Source organism: Rattus norvegicus, chromosome 14 (assembly GCF_036323735.1).
Source record: "Rattus norvegicus strain BN/NHsdMcwi chromosome 14, GRCr8, whole genome shotgun sequence".
NCBI classification, from domain to species: Eukaryota; Metazoa; Chordata; class Mammalia; order Rodentia; family Muridae; genus Rattus; species Rattus norvegicus.
Window position 1 is genome coordinate 31,283,626 of NC_086032.1, and position 6,964 is coordinate 31,290,589.

The following is a 6,964-nucleotide window of genomic DNA, read 5'->3' on the forward strand; positions in this document are numbered from 1 at the left end:
TAGAACATACCCAATAGACACAGAACATTCCTGCAAAACACAGAACATAGAACTTACCCAATAAATACAGAACATTCCTGTTAAACACAGAACATAGAATTTACCAAATAAACACAGAATATTAAACTTACCCAATAAGCACAGAACATTGAACATTCACAATAAACACAAAACATAGAACTTACCAAATAAACACAGAATATTCCTGCTAAACACAGAACACAGAACCTACCAAATAAACACAGAATGTTCTTGCTAAGTACAGAACATAGAACACACCCAATAAACACAGAACATAGAACTTACCCAATAAACACTGAACATAGAACTTACAAAATAAACCAAGAACATTCCTGCTAAACCGAGAATATAGAACTTCCCAAATAAAGACAGAACATTTCTGCTAAACACAAGACATAGAACTTACCCAATAAACAGAGAACATTCATGCTAAACACAGAAAATAGAACTTACGCAATAAACACAGAACATATAACTTAGCCAATAAACACAGAACATTCCTGCTAAACCTAGAACACAGAACTGACCCAATAAATACAGAACCTATCTGGTAAACACAGAACATAGAATTTACCAAATAAACACAGAACATAGAACATACTCAAAAAACACAGAAAATAGAACTTACCCAATAAACACAGAACAGTGAACTTACCCAATAAATGCAGAACATAGAACTTACCCAATAAAACAGAACATGTAACTTACCCAATAAACAACAACATTGACTATTCTCAATAAACACAGAACATAGAACTTACCCAGTAAACACAGCACACAGAACTTACCCAAGAAACACAGAACATAGAACTTACCCAATAAACACAGCACATAGTTCTTACACAAAAACACAGAACATTCCTGCTAAACACAGAACATAGAGCTTACACAATAAACACAGAACATAGAACTTACCCAATAAACACAGAACATACAACTTAGCCAATAAACACAGAACATTCCGGCTAAACCTAGAACATAGAACTGACCCAATAAATACAGAACATATCTGGTAAACCCAGAACATAGAATTTACAAATAAACACAGAACATAGAACTTACCCAATAAACACAGAACATTCCTGATAAACACAGATCATAGAACTTACCCAATAAACAAAAACATTCCTGCTAAACACAGGACTTCGAATTTGCCCAGGAAATGCAGAACATAGACTTACACATTAAAAACAGAACAGAAAACTTACCCAATATACACAGAACACTCCTGCTAATCACAGAACACAGAACTTACCAAATAAGCACAGAACCTAGAGCTTAACAATTCAACACAGAATATAACAATCTCAATGAATACAGAACATAAAACTTAACCAATAAACAGAGAACATTTCTGCTTAATGCAGAACATAGAACTTACCCAATAAACACAGAACATTCCTGCTAAATACAGAACATAGAACTTACGCAATAAACAAAAACATTCTTGCTGAACACAGAACATAGAACTTACCCAATAAATACAGAACATACATCTTACCCAATCAAAACAGAATCTACCCATTAAATATAGAACATAGAATGTACCAATAAACACAGAACATAGAACTTATGCAATAAACACAGAACAAAGAACATACACAATAAAAACAGAATAAAAAACTTTCCAATAAACAAAGAACATAGAACTTATGCAATAAACACAGAACAAAGAACATACACAATAAAAACAGAATAAAAAACTTTCCAATAAACAAAGAACATAGAACTTATGCAATAAACACAGAACATTCCTGCTAAACACAGAACATAGAACTAATCCCATAAAAACAGAACATGGATCTTACACAATAGACATAGAAAAAAGAACTCACTGACTAAACACAGAACATAGAACATTCTTGCTAAACACAGAACATAGGACTTACCCTATAAAAACAGAATATTCCTGTTAAACACAGAACATAGAATTTACCAAATAAACACAGAATATTGAACTTACCCAATAAGCACAGAACATTGAACATTCTCAATAAACACAGAACATAGAACTTACCCAGTAAACACAGAACATTCCTGCTAAACACAGAACGGAGAACTTACCCAAGAAACACAGAACATAGAACTTACCCAACAAACACAGAACATAGAACTCACCCAATAAACACAGAACTTTCCTACTAAACACAGAACATAGATCTTCCCCAATAAAGACAGAACATTTCTGCGAAACACAGAACAAAGAACTTACCCAATAAACACAGAACATAGAATTTACCAAATAAAAACAGAACATTGAACTCACCCAATAAGCACAGAACATTGAACATTCTCAATAAGCACAGAACATAGAATTTACCCAATAAACACAGAACATTCCTGCTAAACACAAAACATAGAACTTACCCAATTAACACAGAACATAGAACTTACAAAATAAACAAAGAACATTCCTGCTAAACACAGAACATAGAACTTCCCCAATAAAGACAGAACATTGCTGCTGAGCACAGAACATAGTACTGAGCAAATAAGTACAGAACATAGAACTTAACCATTAAACACAGAACATACACCTCAATAAACACAGAACATACCTGCTAAATTCAGAACATATAATTTACCCAATAAACCAGAACATGGTACATACCAAATAAACACAGAACATTCCTGCTAAACAGAGAAGATAAAATTTACCCAATAAACAAAAACATTCCTGCTAAACACAGAACATATATCTTACCCAATAAACACAGAACATACACCTTATACAATCAACATAGAATATAGGCACTAAACATAGAACATAGAATGTACCATTAAACACAGAAAATAGAACTTCCCCAATAAACACAGAACATAGAACTTACACAATAAATACAGAATATAGAACTTACCCAATAAACACAGAACATTCCTGCTAAACACAGAGCACAGAATTTACCCAATAAACACAGAACATAGAACTTACCCAATCAACACAGAACATAGAACATTCTCAATAAACACAGAACATAGAACTTACCCAATAAACACAGAACATTCCTCCTAAACACAGAACATAGAATTAGTCCAATAAACACAGGACATAGAACTTACCTAATCAACACAGAACATAGAACTTACCCAATAAACACAGAACATAGAACTTACCCAATAAACACAGAATATAGAACTTACCCAATACCCACAGAACATTCCTGCTAAATACAGAACCTAGAGCTTACCCAATAAACACAGAATATAGAACTTATCCAATAAACACAGAACATAGAACATACGCAATAAACACAGTCCCTAGAACATTCTCAATGAACACAGAACATAGAACTTACCCAATAAACACGGAGGATTCCTGCTAATCACAGAACATAGAACTTACCCAATAAATGCAGAACATAGAACTTACCCAATATAAACAGAACATTCCTGCTAAACAAAGAACATAGGATTTACCAAATTAACACAGAACATTGAACTTACCCAATAAGAGAGAACATTGAACATTCTCAATAAACACAGAACATAGAACTTATCCAATAAACACAGAACATAGAACTTACCCAATAAACACAGAACATAGAACTTACCCAATAAACGCAGAACAATGAACTTACCCAATACACACAGAACATTACTGCTAAACACAGAACATAGAATTAGCCCAATAAACACAGAACATAAACCTTCCCCAATAAACACAGAACATAGAACTTACCCAATAAACACAGAACATAGAACATTCTCAATAAACAGAGAACATAGAACATTCTCAATAAACACAGAACATAGAACTTACCCAATAAACACAGAACATATAACTTACCCAATAAACACAGAACATTCCTGCTAAACATAGAAAATATAACTGACCCAATAAAGAAAGAATGTTTCTGGTAAACACAGAATACAGAATTTACCAAATAAACACAGAACATAGAACTAACCCAATAAACACAGAACATTACTGCTAAACACAGAACATAGAACTTACCGAATAAACAAAAACATTCCTGCTAAACACAGAACTTAGAATTTACCCAATAAACACAGAACATAGACTTACACAATAAACACAGAACATAAAACTTACACAATATACACAGAACATTCCTGTTAAATACAGAACATAGAACTCCCCCAATAAACACAGAATAGAGAACTTAACCAATAAATACAGAACAAAGAACTTACCCAATAAACACAAAACATTCCTCCTAACCAGAGAACATAGAACTTACCTGTTGGTTGCTAACTTGGTGTATCCCTCCCCTCTCACAGAGCCTTTTAGTCTGCTATAGCAAGAATTGTTTACACCCTTGGCAGCTGCTCCTAGCCCCTGATGTGGGGCTGTGATTTTCCATGGCACCCTTCCTCCCCACGGAGCCTTCTAGCTTGTTGTTTTTAAGAAGTTGTTTAAGTCCATGATTGGGCCGGAACTTTCACCACACAAATTTTCCTGTGTTCCTGGTTCGGGATTTTCACTTGCCTTGTTGTTTTCCCCCGGCTTTTGACTTGGGTATATAAAGAGATCTCAGTAAATCCTTGGTGGCACTCGCTGAAAAAAGGGTGACCCATGTACTTGATTTATTTCAATCCCGCAGACCTATGCCTGATATTCATACTCTGGCGGTGCAGTCGCCGACACTTTCCCAATAAACACAAAAAATTCCTGCTAAACACAGAACATAGAACTTACCCAATAAAAATGGAACAGAGAACCTACACAATAAACACAGAATTAGAACATACTCAATAAACACAGAACATAGAACTTCTCCAATAAGCACAGAACATTCCTGCTAAAAACAGACCAAAGAACTTACTCAATAAACACAGAACATTCCTGCTAAACACAGAACATAGAAGTTACCCAATAAATTCAGAGCATAGAACATACCTGCTAAACACCGAACATAGAACTTACCCAATAAAAACAAAACATTCATGTTAAACACAGAACGTAGAATTTACTGAATAAACACAGAACATGGAACTTACCGAATGAGCACAGAACATTGAACATTCTCAATAAACACAGAACATAGAGCTTACCCAATAAAAACAGAACATTCCTGCTAAACACAGAAAATAGAACTTACCCAATAAACACAGAACTTAGAACTTACCCAATAAACACAGAACATGGAACATACGCAATAAATACAGAACATAGAACTTATCCAAAAAACCCAGAATGTAGATCTTACCCAACAAAAACAGAACATTCCTACTGAAGACAGAACATAGAATATACCCAATAAAGACAAAATATTTCTGGTAAACACAGAACGTAGAATTCACCAAATAAACACAGAACATAGAACTTACCCAATTAACACAGAACACAGAACATTCTCAATAAATACAGAACATACAACTTACCCAATAAACAGAGAGCATGCCTGCTAAATACAGAAAATAGAACTTACCCAATAAACACAGAACATAGAACTACCCAATAAACACAGAACATTCCTGCTAAACACGGAACATAGAACTTACTCAATAAACAAAAACATTCCTGCTAAACACATAACATAGAACTTACCCAATAAACAGAGAACATAGAACTTACCCAATAAACACAGAACATTCCTGCTAAACACACAACATAAAACTTCCCCAAAAAAGACTGAACATTTCTGCTAAACACAGAACATGGAACTTACCAAATAACACAGAACATAGAACTTACCCACTAAACACAATACATAGAAAATTCACGATAAACAGAGAACATAGACTTTACACAATAAACAAAGAATATACTTGCAAAAGCAGAACATAGAACTTACCCAATAAACACAGAACAACGAACTTACCCAATGAACACAGAACATTACTGCTAAGCACAGAACATAGAGTTTACCCAATAAACACAAAATATAGAACTTACCCAATAAACACAGATCATAGAACTTACACAATAAACACAGAACATTCCTGCTAAACAGAGAAAATAGAACTTACCCAATAAACACAGAATATAGAATTTACCAAATAAACACAGAACACAGACCTAACCCAATAAACACAGAACATAGAACATTCTTAATATACACAGAACATACAACTTACCCAATAAACACAGAACATGCCTACTAAATATGGAACATGGAACTTACCCAATAAAAAGAGAACATTCCTTCTAAACACAGAATTTAGAATTTACCCAACAAACACAGAACATAGACTTACCCAATAAACACAGAACATGCCTACTAAATATGGAACATGGAACTTACCCAATAAAAAGAGAACATTCCTTCTAAACACAGAATTTAGAATTTACCCAACAAACACAGAACATAGAACTTACCCAATAAACACAGAACATAGAACTTCCCCTAAAAAACACAGAACATTCCTGCTAAACATAGAAATAAGAATAAGAATAAGAATAAGAAATAAGAATAGACTTACCCAATAAACATAGAATATTCCTGTTAAACACAGAACGTAGAACTTACCCAATAAACACAGAACATTCTTGCTAAACACAGAACATAGAACTTACCCAACAAAGAACATAACTGCTAAACACAGAACATAGAACTTACCAAATAAACACAGAACATACCCGTGAAACATAGAACATAGAACTTACCCAATAAACACAGAACATAGAACTTATTCAATAAACACAGAACATATCCACTAAACAAAGAACATAGAACTTACCCAATAAACACAGAACATTCCTGCTAAACACAAAACATAGAATTTACCCAATAAACACAGAACATAGAACATATGCAATAAACACAGAACATTCCTGCTAAAAACAGAATATAGAACTTACCCAATAAACAAAAACATTCCTGCTAAACACAGAACTTAGAATTTACCCAATAAACACAGAACATAGACTTACCCAATAAACACAGAACATTCTTGCTAAACACAGAACATAGAACTTACCCAATAAACAAAGAACACAGATCTTTCCAAATAAACACAGAACATACCCACTAAACAC